General features: G+C 41.2%; 1 protein-coding gene across 2 annotated transcripts in view; it reads left to right on the top strand.

The window, feature by feature from the left end:
• The window catches only part of LOC146761228 (uncharacterized), a 415,444-nt gene that overhangs the window by 174,431 nt on the left and 221,219 nt on the right, over nt 1-19,794 (top strand). The window lies entirely within an intron of this gene.

The following is a 19,794-nucleotide window of genomic DNA, read 5'->3' as shown; positions in this document are numbered from 1 at the left end:
TAGGATTCTTATCATAAATGGGCTATTTAGAAATGCGGAGCTCACTTAGAAAGGACACCGTGCAATGTGTAAGAGAAATCTCTGGAGCTGGGTTAAACCTGTAGGAAGGTGTGCTGACCATTTGCTCTGTTCATTTGTGAGTGTTGAGGCCGTTCTGAGATGCTGCAGGATTTGACCCAACTGGACATACTTCTGGACTCTCCAATCAGCATGTGAGCCATTTGGTCCACTCAAACATCCTAGGGCAGAACAGAGATCCCACATGTTTTCAACAGTTTTCAGTTTTGAGTTGCTTCTTTTCTACTCGGGGAATCTCTCACTGTCATAAAACTCCAGTTACAGCTGCATTTACTTACTGTGTGGCTTGCTTTTACAACTCTCTCAAACCTATATTACCTTGTATAAAATCTGCAGCTTACATCCCCGTGTTCGTGCTTGTTCTTATTCTTGCCCTATGGGTCATATTGCTTACTTATCCAGTGCTGTCAGACCCTGAATAGCTTTTCTTTATTTATTCCTTTCTTACATTGTTGTGTTTCGTGTTATCTCTAACCTAAAATTCCTTGTCATTTACGATGAAAACTTGCAAAATGCAAACAGTTTACTTAGAGGATTAGGGTTGATGTGAAGGATTAATGCAGAGCTAAGGAATCTCCCTGGAAGATATTTGGATCAAATTCAGCCAGCACAAGTTTCCACACGTCGTAGTGAACAGAGGGAATGTGTATTTTCATTGGTTTGCAGAACGTTTGAGTATAATCACTTAAGTCTTGAACTGGTTTTGTTTCAGTCAGGTTTGTATGTTTTCAGTGCAGAAGCAGTGTTGTTTCTGCTTCAGTGTTCACAAAGAAATGAGTTTCAGAGTTGGTGCCTTAACATTCAGGGAAATGGCACTTGGAGCCTCTATGAGGCTGGACAGTCTGTGGCACTGATATCTTTGTTGATCCAAATCTTTGATATAGAAGTAGAAAAAAAAACCCACCCCAACAATGAACTTGGAAAGCAATCAGCACCTTTCTGTCCATATGCTTTCTATTAAAAGTGTGCTAATTTCCTGACAGGTTTCTTTTTTTGTAGTTTTGTAATCCTCCTTATGGTAAGATTAAGGTAGGCTTATGGGGCTGCATTACAGGGATGTATACCTGAATTTGGCTCGAGAAGAGCTGGTGAATGCAGTCAGAGCTGTTGCACTACGCTGGCTGGAGTGTGCTGAGGATCCGACCCAACCTTGGTGCTTGGTGGTAATGCTCAAGTAGGCTTTAGTGGCTTTTGCTCTGCCTTGTAATTTCTTTGCAGCATAATAAAAAGCTCTTTAGAACATTGCTACATAGATTAATATAGAAAGTGCTTGTGATACTTTTATACACAGAGAGTTTAATACTTGGATACAAGAGCAAATTGATTGCAGGCAATTCTGCGCTTGAGTACCCAGGAGTGAAAGGAATGATTACAATAACCTCTGGGATTTCTTCTCAGAAGTGGTTCCTGAAAACACCCACACCCACAAAGTATTGGGCACAACAGAGTATTGTTCCCTTCTGATGTGGAATCACAGAAACATATTTTACTTTGGGAGGTGGGAGGGGTGAGGGGGAGAGGAAACTCAAGAGACATTAATGTTTAATGTTTTTAATTTTGTAAAATGAACAACAAAAAAGGATATGGTTTGTGAGTGCCTCTGAGATTGTTTAAACTCTGGCAGCTTGCTATCGAATGAGATGCTGAAAGCCAGGACGGAAGAAACTGAGGGGCATAGCAAGTAAACTGCTGCTATCTCACCTTTGGCACCGTGGTGTGATGCAAGAGTGAAAGAGTGGTGGAACAAATTTGGCATGCATTGCTGTGGTCTCCACTAAATGACTTGTGCCACCTTGAGTCGTATCAGCTGGGACCTTGAACTGCTGCCAGGCAGGTATATTTCTCTTATTTGTGGAGGGTTCTAGCTGGTATAGACATCATTTTCATGACCAGCCCCTGGGGTTAGGACTACATGAATTGTGTCTTTGCTTCGCTTACCCTTTCCAGGTTGCCCTTTTCTTGTGCCCTGACAGAGAACATGTCCATGCCCGATGGCTTCCAGGGAGACAATTCAGCATCTCTCAGGAATGGGGAGTAATTCCCCAAGGACCTGAACACCTGCTTGGCTTACCAGGGGTGAATTAACCTCTGGTAAATGCTGAAGGGAGTGATACAAGTTATATGGGTTGGAGAGGCATTGATAGAGACTGCACAGAGGTGCTGAGGAAACATAACCACTTTTCTGTGGCAGAGGCTGAAATTGGGCTGGGAAGAGTGACAAATAATTTGAAACAAAAAAGAAACTCTGAATTAAAAACAAGTTTCGAATCTTTAAAGCTGGGCCTCTGATACTCTAAAATGCTGAAGAAATCATATCAATGTTAGTAGTTGAACATGCTGCAAAATACAGACAAAGCAAGGAAACTGAAACTAGAATTACAGATCTAAAAATGAAACAGTTCTGTGTTTTCAAAGCCTGGCACTGAAGCTTTTATTGTGAAACTGAATTTTTTTTTGGCAGAAAAAAAAAGTCTGCCAGTATTTCTTGCCCTCTTTGAGGCTGACTGATTGCTTTAATTTGTAGGGTGTATGTGCTTAAAGTGCTCTGGTTGGAGGTATCCATCTGGTGTATAAAACTCTCAGTGGTCAGGGCATTATAATACTGTGCCTCGCTGGAGATTTTCCTGGAAGGGGATATAGGAGTTGCTCCAGCACAGCTCTGACACTGGTGAGACTGTGGCAAAGGAGCAGATGTTACTGTAGGTGAATAATAACCTGCTGTTACAGGGAGTGGGAGGGTGAGCATAACTACAGATGAACAATGCAGAGCTCTTTTAGGTATGTTCTGGTTTGTATTGCACCTTCACTTGTGATATCTCTTATAGGAATCCTCTTTATAGTTTCTGTTGTGGAGAAGCCCAAGGATTAGGGCATTCTGCTTGTTATTAAAGCCTGCAAGAGACTTGGGAGGATAGGAGCATGTCCATTTATGAATACCTGCTGTGTATAGGAAACAGGTTTTCCAAAGAAGAGCTTTCTGTGAGATGGGAGTCCATAGTGTGGTGTGTTCCTGATCCAGTTACTCCCCAGAAACTATGCTAAGCTTGAGCCAGTGTGATTTAAAGTCATACTTGCTTTTCTGTATTTCCAGCCTCTGCCTCCTACTTTGGGCCCAAATATCAGTTCAGGAGTTGTTTGGACAGCCATTCCTAGGGGACAGTGGGATGCAGCAGGTGTTTGACAGCCAGGACAGATTCATACAACAATTCATGTTATTCTTCTGGCAGAATCCTGTGAACTTGCAGAGGATAAAGCAACGCTGACGTTTGTTTTACAGTGAGCTAAGGATGGGGAGACTCCAAAATGATGCCTAGAATGACACTGAAAACAGTGGAAAGCATTTTTATCACCTCTATTTTAGAGCTTACTGACAACTGTTGTTTTTTTTTCCCCTCTATATAAGTGGAAAAGCTCCAGGCTCAGTACCTGCATCAGTCTAAAGCCAAATGCAGGCACTGTCCCTAGCTGGGCCAAACCAGCTTGCAGAATAAAGACATTTAATTGGTTTTCTCATGCGAGTTCTGCTACACCAGTATCTTCAGTCTTTTTGTATTTGATGACTATTGCAGATGCTTCCATTTTATTTGGATCATCTAGGCACACTATATTGACAGCTGCTAGCTGTAGCATTACTGAAGAGCTGCTGAACATTAAGACAGGCCTAATGGATAGGTTTATGTTTTTCAAGCAACAAGAAAATTGCTTAGGTCCATAGAATGGAGTTTTAAAAAATGCACTGTGATCCTATGAATCAGCTTAGTTCTAACTAGTTTAATTTAGAAAAAAAGCCTCTTCAGCAAATGAAATTTTATGGCACCGTTCCCAGTTGGTCTCACTTGCCATACGGGTTCTGAATGGCACTGCAGAGCAGAAGTCAGCCTGAACATCTCGGTGTGAGTGTGGCTGGTGTGCAGCTGCTCCAGTGACAGACAGCTTTGGAGGAGATGGTAGAGCTGGGTTTTTGTTCAAAAACTCTATGTCAAACTATGCTTTAAAGTGAAGCAATGGATGGCGATCAAAAGGAACTCATTATCAGCATCCATTATCTGATTAAACCCGCTGTTCTGTTCAATTTACAGGCATGCACAAACTTCTCTGCACCATACCAATGAGCAGGATGAAGAAGGTGGTTCTAACCCTCCTGCATCTACCAGACTTGTCATAATAATCCCATATCTGGTAGTTCAGATTGCTCTTATTTAAGTAAACACATTTGTTTGCCTTTCCTAAATGGAAATCCATCCTTTAAATGCTTTCAGGCTCATGAATCTTCTCCTGAGGATCCTGCTCCTAATCTATCTGCCCTGATTCTTCTTCCTGCAATAACCCATTTGGATCTCCAGAACGAATCACATAAACAATGAGCTGGGTTAAGGCTCAGATACTCTTTGATTTAACAAGTCTCTTGCTTGCTAGTCTTAGCCTAATCATGCTGCTTAGATGGGCTTACCTTGCAAGGAGCCTTATGTTGTGTTTCCATTGTGGCCAGACAAGCTTGCTTTGCTTTCCACTAATGTCCTATATTTAGTGTTTTGACTTTATGTGACCCTGACATTGTGTTGGGGGAGGAGAAGGAAAAATGTATTGCTTATGGCTAATCCTATGCATTGCTCAGAGACTGCATTCACTCTAGTAACCTTTTTTTCATGGTAATATTTTTTGTTAGCAATAAAAGGATTAATTCTAGAAATCAAGCTCTTTGATTATGATAAGCATAATAAATATCTTAGACAAATTGCTATCCTTTTAAGAATATTAGTAAATGAAGACCTTTGCTCTCCTTGGCTAGGCTTGAGTCTGCTAGTACATGCATTCATACCATCTGCACTGTGTGCTAATACAACTCCTTGTTGTCTGGTCTTCCTGGGAATGCATTATATAGATTGCAGCTGGTTCAGAATGCAGCTGCCAGGGTCACGACTCACACTAAGATTAATCATTATGCCTGGGTTAGCTTCATTACTTTGGCTACCCATTACATTTAGCAGAGATTATGAGATGTTGCTTTTAGCTTACAAGGCTTGGGTCTAACACCTACTCACCTCAGCAACGTGCTTTTATGGTATGTTTCTCTTGCTCAGTCTCCTAGAGCAGAAGAGTGTCTCTAGATGCTGTGCTTTCAGCTCAAGCATGAAACCTTCCAGCATTATGTGTATGAAGCAGCATTGCATGGGATTCTCACAGCTCTGGATTCACTGCTCTGACGCGTTCTCCTCCCAGTACTTAATGTCAATATAGAACATCTTGCCAGAGAAAATAGTATGACGAAGAGGAGAATGCAGACATTATCCCCACCCCATACATAATTAACCTTGCAATCTACCTACTTCTCTGGGTTTACTGCCAGTTTCTTTGGGTGACAGCCATTTAAGGAAACGTGGTTTCCTAGGAAGGAAAGATAGCTAGTGTGAATGCTTCCACTGCACATGAAACTAAGGTCGTGAAACAATATGACATTTCCCAACAGAAGCCTACAACAAAAATTCAGCTAACAGAAACGAACATAAAAGTCTGACTCTGCTACATTCCCCAAAGCTGAGCCTCTGAGGTCTTCTCAAGCATAAAGGGGAAAAAAAGCCAAACGTACAAAAGAATGTTTGAAGGACAATTGACTAAATGTGCCTGCGGTGTTCCACATCAGAGCTATGAAGAGGAAACTTGAGGTTACCTTTTTTTCCAGCGTGCATATGGCTTGGGTTCTTGCCCCTGGGGTTGTGGCAAAAGCTATTGTTGCTAAAGACATCATGATTGCTCATGTACAGCATAAGAGTAAGAAAGAATTAGATTTACGTGCTTTAATTACATTGTACTGTTGTACAGGCTTCTACCTTGCCAGACCTCCGAGTTCTGAAAACAGTGAGAAAAAAATAATATCACAATATCAGACAGCCAGAGCATCTGACAGCTACTGAAAGGAAAAACAGCCTTGTGTAACATAGGGAGAGGAATTTACAGAGGTTTTGTTTGGCACAATATGGAGAGGTAGGGCTTATTTCTCTGGAGGAAAGTAGTCCTGTTTTCTGATGTTCACAACATCCAGAGGTCAGTTGCTTGCTACTTTGGGGACAAACTCCTTAAAAAGTGTCCTGTAGCAGTAGGCTGGCTTTATCTTACATTGAAATTAAGTACTTGGCAGAGGTGAGTAATACAGGAGTCTGCTTGCTCTTGGCAGCCTTTCTTGCCAGTGATAAGAGAGACCCCTCCTCCTGAGAACAGCTGTGCCAGCAGGTACATTCAGCCATCCTCTGCAGGCGTCCATTTCTCATCGCTGCCTTTTAGGTTTAGAAAAAAAGCACCTCAGGTTAGCAGGCAAGACCGAGCCAGAAGAATCCAGCTTACTTTATGTAGTTCAGCCCTATGAAAATCAAACATGGCAAAATCAGTCCTGGATTGGGTTATCCTAATTAAGCAAATAAAAACTGCTAGGTCTCATCTACTGGTCTAAAAACAATTGGAGCATAGAACGGGCAGATGATCCCCTACTGCTATGAGTAGGTATGTTGTGCTCTCCATGTAAAAGAGCAAACCTGTGCAGAGCCAGTTTTCTTTGAGAAATGGTGGTAATGAACAGAAAATAAATCGGTTTTGGTGTATTCCAATGAGATAAAATGTACAGAAGATGGACTCGAATTGCTTGGAAGATTTTATTTCATAAATTTCCCATCCTCACGCTAAAGCCAGGGGTCTTTTTAGCCATCCAGGAAAGCTCTCAGGGCTCACTTATAAGGCTGTTCATGAAAAGTGGAGCTACAGGAGCTAGAGAGGTATCAGGCCAAGCAACAAAACCTGGGAGAGGAGCACCAAGTCTCTGAAATTGTGCCTGGATCTTTCTTGATCTTTCTCCCCTACCTCAAGATCTACTCAAATGCTAAGCCCTAAATTAAGGGCAAAATGTGAGGTGTAGCAGAAATGCTGTCACAGCTTGAACCAGTGATTGAGCACCTGGTGGGAAGGCAGGGCCAAATCAAGGGAGCTCAGGTGCATGCAGTACATCTGAGTGGAAGGGGTGGATCCTGGCTCTACCCCTTCCCAGATCTCATTTAAGGGTTAGTGGTGGAGGCAAGGGCTTTTTGTTGGAGATCCCTGTATACCTGAGGTTTTTTAGTGGTAATTACCTTCTTACCTTAATTTCTGTGTCTATGGCTGTTGCATTTGAGCAAATTCTCACTTGTAGTCTGGGACCATGCTGTTTTTATTGTATTTTCTATCACGTTGCACAAGGTATCTAAGAGACCTGTACTCCCTCATGATTTGTCAAGTATTTGTTGGCCATCAAGGGATGGATATTGAGAAAAGAAGGTCAAAAATGTTGCCATCAAACTGACTGCTGGAACTGGGGGTTGTTTTCCCTGGATTTGCAACTGAAGGTGTGGTAGCTGGAGTGTAAGCTCAGTGACTTAAGAGTCCTTTCTCATCCTGTGTCTTATTACATATTGCATCCAATTATTGTGAGGTTTTAAAATGGTCTTAAAATGACTTTAAGTGTGACTAACCCTTAGTCATATGTCTTTGGATTGGATATTTGTAGTTAGTTGCTCCAGCAAGAACTACAGGACCCTTTGATGTAGCAACTTTAGAAACATCAAAGATGGCCTCTTGCATGCAATATGTCTGACAATTTTGTTAATTTAGTACTTCCTTTGATTTCAGTCCTTCAGTGTTTCTAGATACCCAATAGTTCTGTAGTCCTGCTGTGTTAACTGCTGTGCCTTATCTGAGAATGTAAAAGAATCTCTGGCTTTCAAAGCATGATTGTCCTCCTTCAAGACCTTTGTGTAAGGATACTGGAGATGTGGCTGTTACAGTCACATACATACAGCCTTGTTTGTTAATGTCTTGCTCTTGCTCTCAAATCCTAAAGCCTGTGCTTTTTCCCCTCCATGTGTAGTGGAAGGTGCTTCAATTGAACCTCACCTTCCATAAAGTTGGTATTGCATAGGGTGCACACTAGGTTTTTTCTGAGCTGCTTTTTATGTGTGCGTGCCTGTATGTATATATGTACGTACTGGAGGCTTTCAGCTGGGATTGTGTGCAGTTATTAATCACTGCAGAAATGTGCATTAAGTGAGGAGCCAAAGCACAGAGGTAAGGAGCAATGATCAGTAACTTAGCACGTTGCCTAAGGGATGGATGGCAGAAGGCTGGGCTGCAACTCTACCGTCTGTCAGGAGATTTCCACGGGATGAATCTTATTCCACTCCAGATTCCTCTGAGAACTGCCTGTAAACCCAAAATGTATGGAGTTGAATTTTTGGGGGGTAAATTACAAGCTTTTGCGACTGAAAAATAAGGTGGTGGTAACTCGGACTTCCTCTGTGCATTTGAGCCTCTTTGTTGCCTGCTTATAGCAGAGGAAGATCCTTTTCTGTACACATTTGTTTTCTTTTTAGCTCAGGTTATTTACCATGTGCAGTCATAAATTAATAAAGCAATGGCAGCCAAGAAGCTGTGCACTTTGGCTTCTTCTAATGCGATTGTTTTGGAGTAGGGAGAAAGGATGATGTTTATTAGATGATGTTTCTTTAAATCCCTTAAGATTCAGATTTTCAGCTCTGTTCCCACCAGACCTCTTTGTAGGTCACTTCTGTGTGATACTCTGGTTGCACCCATGGTTTGGAGACGTCTGTATTCAAGTGACCTAAATTGCATTAAGGGAAGGAGGGAAAGGGGGGAGGGAGGGTCTGGGGGATGATGGGGAAGCCAGTCTGTCTAAAAACGCAACAAAATGCAGCTCTTTTGCCTTGAGAAATTAATTTAGCAATCAAATGGGCTTAATAAATTTTCAAAATATAGAAGACTAGGCAGAAAATATTGCTTATATAGCAGCTAAGTTTGTAACTGGAGCTATAAATGCAAGTTGGATATGGTTGCAGAATATGAAAGTAAAAGAGTTTCTGTGGTGAGATATCTGGCTATGATTTGGTGTGATGCAGCAAGTGAACTTAAATTGGCTGCATGGATATAAAGTTCATATGAGTGAAGGAATCTTTTGGAAGTGATGGTCCCATTAGCGAAGTGATATGCCTTTATTAGTGCTATGCAGCTGCAATAATCTTAATGGAGCGATCTAGTGTTCTTCCAAAAGGAAGATCTTATTTATTGTCTTTCTAGTAGTTATGAGTTCATCTGAACTGGGATGAGTGTTCAGGCTGAGAATTGTGATGCTGAAGAGTGGGTTTGATGTAGAGTATTGGTGGCTGTATTCTCAGCGATGGCCTGTACTATCAGCTCATGTCTTGCTGCATGTTTCCTGCTAACTTGACTACTGGCTATGTAAATATCAGTTTGAACTGCAAGCCGAATTCATCACCTATTATTAATGCAAAGTATGTGTGCCTTTCTTCAAACGCTGGCAAATGGCATTTAAATGTGCAGCACTCAGGATATGTGATGGAGATTGGCCTGTTGTGTGTATTTCTCATGCTTCTTCTGGCCAGAAAGCGAGGTGATGATTAACAGAGAAGGCAAACGGGATGCAGTTGTGAGAAACTCCCTAGTTGAAACCTTCAGTAAGCAAATGTTTTCTGTACAGCCTCTCTATGTGAGTTTTGTGGTTGTATTTTTTTTTTTTTTCTTAAGCAGAAAGCAATGTAGTGAGAATGGAATTTCTCACTTCCCCCATGACACCTAGGAAGAAAGAAACTAATACCTGGCCCTTGCCCACTTATTGGTTGCACATAGACTGTAGCTGCAGTTCTTTGTGGGGGAGTGAAATGATGATGACAGCTTCTGTTAGCACATGGGGTAGAGCTTAGTAAAACCACTGCAGCTTCTTTACTTTACAAAGGTACTTTTGGGGACATGCTGTTTTTGGGGGAGCGTTCTGAAGATGTGCCCTCCCAATCCTCCTATGGTTGTGCCAAGTCATCTGGGGTCAGGATGGAGATGTTAACAGTGGACATCTACATCTTCTGCACTGATAGATGAGCTGACTCTCCTTGATAAGTAGGTAGGCATTTGGACTGGATGGTCCTGGAGGTAACCTGCAGCGGAGCTGATCCGTGGTCACTGTTGCCGCTGTTGAAATGCATCACCCACCCTCACTATGCTGCATCCACTGTTTGGTCTACATAAACGCTCACCAAACATTTATGAATGTCAGTGGGTGCATGCAACTTTTTCTGCACAGGGGAACTCAGTTCCAAGCTTGTCTCACATGCACTTTTATGTCAGGCTGCTGCTCTGCTGCCATCTGCCATAACATATAATGGGATACTGATGAGAAGGTTCAGCCTCCACTACCATCCCACGAACATGGGTTGATGTAATAGAACAGGAGGCATTACTTTTGGAACAGCCTTTGTAAAATACATAGTTGAGTTAATATATATATATATATATATATATATGTATCAAAACTTCTGTTTCTATTTTCATTAAGACATTAAAAAAGGTCAACAAAAACACAAAACTAATGGGGTAGTCTACTGTTTTTGTGGCAGACTGCAATTCTCAGCTATTTCTTGAGGTATTTGTCAGATTTTTGATGATGTTTTATTCTTCTTGGGCTTCATCCTTGACAATAATTGTTCACAAATGTGTATACTGCCTTAGAAAAGAGATGACCCAAATCAGGTGTGGTTGTGAGGTGATGGCCATCTTTCTCTGGAAAGAGAGGTCTTGTAAGAATCTAGTAGAGAGGCGCGATCGCATCTGAGTTGAATGCCTGATTGCCACTCTATGCATCTACTGAAAATGGAGTCACAGATATAAATGGGTGAGTTTTCAGCAGTCTTGAAACTTTATTCTCAAATCCCTTTATGGAAGCAGAAAGGATGACTGCATGATTTTCTCTGTTTGTGGGTTTGTGCTTGGCCAGTGTATCAAAACACGTACCATTATTTACCATCAATTGAGTTAGTGCTGCACTGCATCCTCCCCTTTCTCTGGTTTCAGGCCAGACAACATTAACAGCACCCCAATACATGTTGTTGGGAGTGATGGGAGTGTGCCTGGTGCTAGACCAGGACTCCCTCAGCAGGGCAGAGAAGCTGCCATGATGGCATGGGGCAGGGCAGGCTGCAGTGTGAGCTGTGCTGCCAGCCATGGGTTGGATGTGCCTGGCTTACGCCCTTATGCGAAATGTATAATGCTTAGAGAACAGAGTGTGATTTTCTTGCTTTCTTCCACTGCTGCTGGAATAAATTATCGTGTTGGAGTGCTGGACTTATCCCTAGATAGGCATCACCAGTAATGTGCATTTAGCAAATAATATCAAGTTGAAAAGATGCCTCTTGAAAATTTTATGGGTTTGCAACAAATGGAAAAATAACAGCATTTGAGAACTTCTAATATATTGTGTTTTCAAGATTAACCCCACTGATGCTTGCTTGTCTGCATCCTTCTGCATGACTTTTTGTAGGTCATACAGTGCTGCCCTTTAGCCATATGGGCCTGTTTCTAATGGAGACTAATACACCGCTCACATCAAGTGAAAGATCCAAGAGAAAAATAAAGCCTCTACATACCTAATATTATGCCTTTGTCAGCAAAGAATGCTATTCTCTGCTCTTGCTTATGTGCCTGACTCAATACCACTAGGTCTGTGTGAACAATATTCAGTGTAAACATGAGGTGCTCTCAGGTTGTATTTATGACCTGTTGTGTCCATTTCTTCCTCAAGAAACTTCTGTCAGGCTGAAATGTGATGTGTGTGATATGAGATCCAAGGAGCATAATATAAACCTAGAGGAACCGTAGGACACGAGTAAAGCCATCTTATTTCCTCCATGGAGTTTAATTGCAGTATTCATGCTATATAGCTAGACAACAATTGAAGTTAAGAAGTTAAACTTGGGGGACTGTAATGGAGTGAAGGCTGACTGGTGTTTACAGCTCTTAATGCTGTTGACACTGTAGGAATTGTTAGTTGTGAAGAAAAGTGCTTGTGGATCCAGGCTTTATTCTTTTGTCCAGCTGAAGAAAAATTGCTTGTCTGCAAATAATAGCTTATTAGTTTTCTTAGGCACACAGAAGATGTTAAAGGATCTGTACCGAAGGTGCATTTATGGTGTTCCTCAGTGCTGTGAGGACAGAGAATATAACTGGTGTGCAAAGAAAAACTTCTATTAATCTCTCAAGCTTCGAAACTTGGTTTTATTTTTCTTCTGAAAACTTGCATTGGTTACTTTGTTTTCTTTATATTAATAAGTTTGCCTCCATCCAGATTTTGAAGAATGACAAACGAGGTCAACCAGTGCAGAGGAGTTAAAAGGGGAGGAGGGAAGCTAGCTGAAAATCTTAAGCCATCATGCATTTGTGGAGTGGCCTGGATGTGTCTAAGAGCCGTTTGGATGTGATGCTCACGGATATGACTTAGCAGAGGGTTGTTATTAGGGTACTATGGTTAGGCTGAGGTTGGACTTGATGATCTTTTCCAACCTGGGTAAATCTATGATTCTCTGAAACTTATACTACCACTCAAAAGAAAAAGCAGTTAAGTTGCCTAAGAGGATTCAGATTTGCTGGCTGATCAATATCAAGTATTAGTAATGCTGTATTAGAAAAGAGCTGTTCTGTATGCTCAGGTCTTATTACTGTGATGTCCATCTATCGATACTAACACTTGATCGTATGCAACAACATATTTGGAAGTTATTCTTGATGAATGTTGTTCATATGTCTTATACGGCTTGATCTGGCAAGCCTTTACTCATGAGGGTAGTCAATTGTCTTCAAAGATTTGCAAGAATGGCCCATATGCAATACAACCCCGATTATCCAAATGTCAGGGGAGACATTGAGTAAGTTCATATAATCGACATTTTGAATAATGAGGAAATTTTCAGTGCAATTAATAGACGTCAGGGGACATGACCATCTTTCAGATGACAGGGAGTTTTCAGGAAATTTAGCTTTTGGTAGCTGAGTTTCTAATGTATGTGCCACCAACAGACTGAAATTGCAGAACATTTGAAGTGTGCCTATATATTCGTAGTAGCCCTCCCTGTGAAATCAGCCCTGGCTCTGTTTACTGTGGTGTCTGTGTTGCAGGTTGAAATGTCACAAGTGCTTAGCCTAACGTTGCAGTGACTCTGCTGTTAAAGGTTAAATTCCTGCAACATAGTGGTAAATCAATATTGGAATTGTCTGAGGTAAAGTGCTATTTAGAAATACGGCAATGTCAACTTTCGGAATCTGTTTTTGTTGGTTTGATTTGTTTTTGTGCTTTTAAATCCCATAAAAACTTGAAAACAAGCAATGGTTAGGGGAAGAAACACTTGGAAGTAATGACAGAAGAAGGGAGAATTCCAGACCCCCTTCTGTGAATGTGGGAATATGCCAGCAAGCAACAATGTGTGTCTGGAAGACTCTTTAAACTTGGAGTTGGTCAGTCAAAGATAATCCAGGGCTAAAATTCCTATCTTCCAATTGCTTTTCATCTCTGCACAGCCAACAGAAGGTGCTGCACTGGGAGGTGCTGCTTCCCTTCTTCCCCAGATGGCTGCACGTGAGCACCCAGGGATGCATATGGCTCTGCTGGCTCCTTGGGCAGAGAGTACCAATGGTGTCTCTGATAGCCTCTCCTGAGGTCTGCTTTGCCGCTGCTTAATCAGAGTTTATTTGTAACTACGCTAATGAGCAGTACCATCTTGCTGGCTTCTCAAATGCTGATAAGTGGCACAAGCAGAGTTATGACAATTTCTGCCCTGAATCAACGCACTAATGTTGGTAGGAAGCTGGAACTGATGCATCCATTTATTTTGGTGGAGAGATGAGCAATCACTTGTTTCCAAGGAAACATGGGGCTGTGCATATGCAGCTTCAAACGTTCACCCTAATGTTTTCCTTCATGTTGATAGAGTAGAAAGTTTGTCCAATGAGATCCATTATGCTTAAAACAGAAGGGAAGATAAATTTGGAAAGTTTTTTCAATTTAAAAATAGAAAAAAGATATCATCAGTACTGCCAAAGATATGAGAGAGACGGAAATAATTCAAGCAAATAGCAGAAGTGTTCTTTCTGTCTATCTCATCTAGGAGTCTCAAGATTTTTATAGTTGCAGAGCCATCTGCTAAGTTTCATGTGTTGTGCAACTTTGCTACCTCGCCATCATCTGCTCATTAATCTGCCTATTTTAAAGGCCATTTCTGAAATTCTCAACCTCCGAACATCTGTCAAATAGCTGCCATTTGTTTTTGAAACAGTAATATAATGTAAAGATTTTTATAGTAAATCATTGTGTGTGATTGCAGTATTACTCAGCAAAAGCTTAGCCTTTCATAAGGTGTTCACCTCCAGCTTGCCAGTGAACCACTTCCACCGCCCTCCCACCCTTGCTCTTTATTTCCTCCTGGAAGAGTGAATGAAGCATGGTTTGTGGTAATGTGTTGTGTCTCACAATGTAATGTCCACAAAGCCCCAAGGTCTGAATGAGCAGTAGCTGCTTCTCGGTAAATGCTGTTGGAAGTGCTATAGGTCTGAGAGACTGAGCATTGTTTTCTTTGGGGGCTAATCATTCTGTCTTGACCTGCACTTCTAAATTTAGTGGCCAGTCTCTGCAGGCTTCTTTGGGAGAGCCTAGAGCTTCCACTGTAAAATCTACTGTGAAAGGACTATCCCTAGCTGTTTTGATTTGCACTCGGAGTCTCTTTCTTCTCTTGATTATGAATGGGGCTAAGGAGACTGTATTTCTAATTTTGCAGTTACAGATGAGGTACCATAAGATGGATGAGCTGATCTAATAGCCTGCTGATACTTCCTGGCTATGTGTTCCTGCTGTTTTCTCTTGCTTCAGCTTGGGTGTTTGTGCTAACATGGGAGCAAGCTACCCCAGCAGCAAAGCCAACGGAGCAAAGGCAACCTGATCCTACCACCTAGGGTGAGGGTGGTGGGAATGTCACCCTGTAGGGTGACAACCTTCAAGCCATGCTTGTGATCCTTGATATCCTTTTGGGTGTGGGATGTCTCCCAGGATTTGACAGTTTTTAGTCTCATTTAAGGAAGTGCTGTTATTTCCCTCAGACCTTTCAAGACCAGCAGCAGCAACATACTGATGCTTGTTGTTGCTCCTGACCCTCCAGAGGTTTGCCAAAGTTCAGACTGGCTGGAAGCCAGTAGGAACAGAACAGCCAGCTCTGGTGCTGAGCTAGGGAATAGGATGCATCCCTATTGCAGGAATGCACTTCCATTACTGGAAGAAATAGTCAGAATGCATAATCCTTTTTTGGAGGATACTTCTGGCCTCTTAGGTGCCTCTTTTAGAGTAAGAGGTGCAACTACATGTGCTGCAAGTAATTAAGAGGAGAGGGTATATCAGTAGCTAACCTCCTACAGTGCTGTTGACAATAGAATTAAAAGCCAATAATAATCGTGGAGTTAAGAAAATGAAAGCCCCTTGAAGTGAGCTCAAACATGTGCTTTTTGTCTGATATTTGGAGATGAGTCCTCTGCAGTAGGACTCTTATCTGTGGTCTGTTTCTCCATTAGGAGTAATCAATAGTGCTACAAGCAGAAAGTTTTTCTAGGATGAAAATACTTCATGTAGGGTAGAAACATCCATTTTATTAATTTATTTTATTTAGCGGCGGTGCTTTGACTCAGTAATTTCTACATCTTGAGTCTAAAGTGTCTGACATGATTAGGGACCTGGCCTGTTGTCAGCATGTCCAGAGTGACGCCTCCAAGCAGTAGTGGAAGTGCTCTTCATCCTGAGAAGCGATTTAGCCTTTTTGGTGCCTGTTTGTGATGGATGAATTGGAGGAACAAACTGTGAGGGGAATTGCATTTGGAACAGGACAATGAATAATGAAGTGGTGACCTTCGCCTTGAAGTCCAAAATGGGATTTCTGCATTGGGCCAGAAAGTGACAGTCTGAACTCTGCAATGAACATTTCAGACTTTATTTGAAGTCAGTGATTCTGAAGGTTATCTTCTTGTGTAACCAAATGAGTGCACGTGCGAATGGCTCAGTGGGGAATGAATCATGCTATGGATTAATTCTGGGCCGTGCAGTTGGATTTTAACAAATCCATCCAGTCCCATGCTGTGGAATGTGAGGACAAGGTTCAAGTTTGCACTGATGGAAAATGGAAGCCTGTTGCTATACTGAGTTCAGTTTGTTTTCACATGTGGTGTGTTGTCTATCTGGTATGTCTGTTTTATTTATAGCTATATAAATATATGTTCTTTAAAAAGCAAGCTGATGATTTTCACATCAATATTGTGTTTTCAATGGAAATAGGTTTTTTAGTCAGCAGAGGCTGCTGGCGAAGGTTTATTGTTTTGATCAAAAAAAATGTTTAGTTTTAATGAAATATTGGGAAATTAAGATGTGGAGTTGTTTTTTTCCTGTGGAATCACAAAGAACTTGATGTATTTGTTAACAAATTGTTCTTTGTTAATAAAAAAATTTGAGTGAAAGGATATCGCAGCTGGCTGAAGCATTATGTGTGCATTATAAATGCATTATATTTTGCCTTCTGAGACCTTGGAAAAGAACTTCTTTGTGGGTAGTAGGGAAAGCTGGATTTGCAAAAGAGTGGGTTTCTTTTATTATTTATTTTTGACTCTTGTTTAGAGATTAAAAAAACAAAAAACAAAAAAACACAACAAAACACTGGTCAATTTGCCAATGTTTTCATTAGATCTGGCAGCCTTTCTCTGGAACTCTGAATGCCAGGCTGTCTTCCCTGTTTGCTTAGTGAAAGCGGGGGCCCACTTCTCGATGTTTGCTCTGAAGTTGGTGCACTGACAGGCAGGCATTTGTCCACATTATTTTTTTTTATTATTGACTAGAATAAGCAGTTTAATAACTAGGATTAAACCATCAGATCATGACAGAGTAGCATTAGCTGCGGGAACTGAGTTCGTAAGGATTCCAGATGCGATTAGATGAATACCTGCCCTTTAGGGGAAATAGTTAAGAGGGCCTCCATTTTTATTGGTAAGGTAAATGCTTCTTGGGCCATTCCAGGCAGGTATCCCAGGTTTGCACTTTTACAAAGGTATTGCAAATCCTTAGTGCCAAAGAATAGATTGTATTCTAGACTTGAGCCAAAAGCGGCTCTCCCTGATGAAAATCAACCGTTTTGCCAGAACAAGATTCTGCTATTGCTTTGAATAATTTAGATCTTTGTAATAAATGCAAAGAAGCATTTATAGCATGCCAATAGATTGATATTTCCGTTGTGGGGGGAGTAAGAATGGGGGAGTGGAGAAAAGCTGTGGTCAGAGAGTTCTGCCACATTCCAATTCACTGAAAAACTCTTCTCTCCCTGAAACACATGGCAGAATTTCTATAGGTTTCAGCTGGATCGAAATTGGTCTTGAAGTTATACATTCCCTCATCCAGTGCAAGGAAAGAGATGTTTAAGTGTGTTTTACATGATTGAGTTTGTAGCGTACTGCATACAGATTATGCATTCAGCATGATAACAGACTGTATTGAAGCAGAAAAATGATACTTTGTTTTTTGAATAAAAGTGTTTTCTATCGTTCTGTTTAGAAGTGATATAATAACCTTGTTTTACTACAATACTGAAGCTCATTCTATTAGAAGCTTGCAAATTCAGTCTTGCTCTTTTGAGATGAATGCTGGGAGTTAATATGTTTTCTGTTGTTAACCACTTCAGGCTATCCTTGCAGGAGTATCTGGGTGCCAGAATAACTGTAAATCTAGCCTTGGAGAAACTTCCCCCAAATACTACATTGAAATACTATTCCAGTCTGCTTGATGGGAGACATTGCACAAGAAGGCCTCACAGATCTATCTATAAACAGCTCTACTGTCTGCCTCATTGATATATAAGAAAAATGAACTGGACATAAGGCACCAAGTTACTATTGGTGGAAAAAAATAAAACGGTTAGTTAGCGTATGTAATGTCTTCGTATGGACCTTGGTAGGTTTCTGATTAGTACTCTTGAGAATTTGTTTTGGCTTCTGTTATTGAGAGATTTGCATGGCTGACATGAAATTAAATGAGGTCACGGAAGGCACTTTATTTCCATCACCTACAAGGGAAATAATATAAATGTCTTCTTGAACTTCTCAACCCTCATTTCTGAAATCCTTCCCTGCTGCACAGCAGTGTCTGGCTCTTTTCTCTTACTGCAACTCCTATAAAGCAAAGCATGAGATGCTCTTAGCTAAGAGAGTGGAGGTGGTTTGCCTGCTGAGATAACTAAAAAGGACTAGGAGTGGGCAGTCTCAGCAAACAGTAGGTATTCAATAAAATGTAATAGTAGCAATATTCAGCTTGACTGACTTTTGAAATGCTCACAACCTTTTTTGCTGCAAGAAATAGTAAAATATTTGTCATCTTTCTTTGGGGTTGGAACTGGATGATCTTTAAGGTCCCTTCCAACCAAAGCCATTCTAAGATTGTCCCGAGTGCAGAAGACTTAGTGGCTCTGATAAGAAGTGAGATCAGGAAGCAGTGAGGTAATCCTTCTTTTCCTGTTTTTTCCTCTGTATTCCTAATGCTTTCAGAACAAGAATTTAGGTTAAAAAAGCAAATAAAAAAAACCCAGCCCAGGCCCATAGATTAAGTAGCCCTTCATATTTTTATTACTGCTCTTGTAAGAGTTTTCCTCACACCTGTGGCTTTAATGAGGCTTGGAAGAAAAAAAAAAAAAAAAAAGTAGGTAAACACCAATATGCTTCCCAGTCTGAATAAAAGCTTGTCATTTTTTGCAATTGCTCTGCAGCTTGTGGAGGTCAGTGAGCCCTTCCAGTGGGTTTTGCATCAGACTCAAGTTCTGTTTGATCTTGAGGGGTACAGGGAGTGTGAGTGCATGGGAGTGCTTCAGAGTGGAGTTCTGGAGGAGCTTTTGCAAGAACAAGCTGCAGAAGAGCCCCTCCAGAGAAGATGTGAGTTTGCTCCGTGCTTTACCATGTACATGTGGTAGGAGCAGCTGTGAAGGAAGCACAGCAGGGAAACTCAAGTGCAGGATTGTCTTTGACCTCTTCTGCTGCTTTGTAATCCCCCTCCCTGTTGCCCCCTGAGACCCACAGGCTTCCTGAGGTGATGGATGACTGGGAGCAGGAGGGACCTGAGCGTGGCTGATCTGATCCTTTTACTTGGAAATCGCCTTGAAATGCTGAGAAGCCAAACTATTGATGAGTTTAAAAATAAATAAATGACTTCCTCATGTTTGGGGATTTTTAACATTGTCAAGTTCTCATTTTTTCTCATGGTAACTTGTTTGATTATTTGGGGTGGGGTGGGGGGAGGAGGAGGCTTCTTCCTTCATGTATATGTCATGAATTACATTATATAAGCAGCTGCTGACAATAATTGATGGAGATAAATCAATCAACCTGTGCTGACTTAGAAACAAAAGTAAAAGGGCATTCATTAATAGATGGGGGCTTTGTCCCTATAACTTCAGGTATGATTTTTTTTTTCTCCTCCAACAATATAGATGCTTTTGTCTCAAAACAGAGATCCGAGCACCAAATTGTTGAACAGATTTCTACTTTGAAAATGCCATTGTCACTTGAAAATGCCATGTGCACAATGCAGCTGTCTGACTTCTCAGGTTTGCAAAGAACGAAGACCACATGAAGCCTATAAACAAGCTTGTAGCTCAACGTGTAAAAATTCAATGTTTATTTTGAAAGTTTGGAGACTTTCCTTTTCTGTAAAGCTGTGTTTGCTTTTAAAAACTTCCGATCCTCAAGTGATCATATTGAATTTTGTAGCTTTTGTCATCACTTCTGTTCGCACGCTCTTCCATAAGTCTGAATAATGCAGCATGTTTTTAGCATCAA

This window comes from Coturnix japonica, chromosome 3 (genome assembly GCF_054131305.1).
Source record: "Coturnix japonica strain WE chromosome 3, WE-NBRP24, whole genome shotgun sequence".
Classification (NCBI taxonomy): domain Eukaryota; kingdom Metazoa; phylum Chordata; class Aves; order Galliformes; family Phasianidae; genus Coturnix; species Coturnix japonica.
The sequence above is the reverse complement of the archived record's forward strand: the minus strand, read 5'-3'. Positions and strand labels throughout refer to the sequence as shown.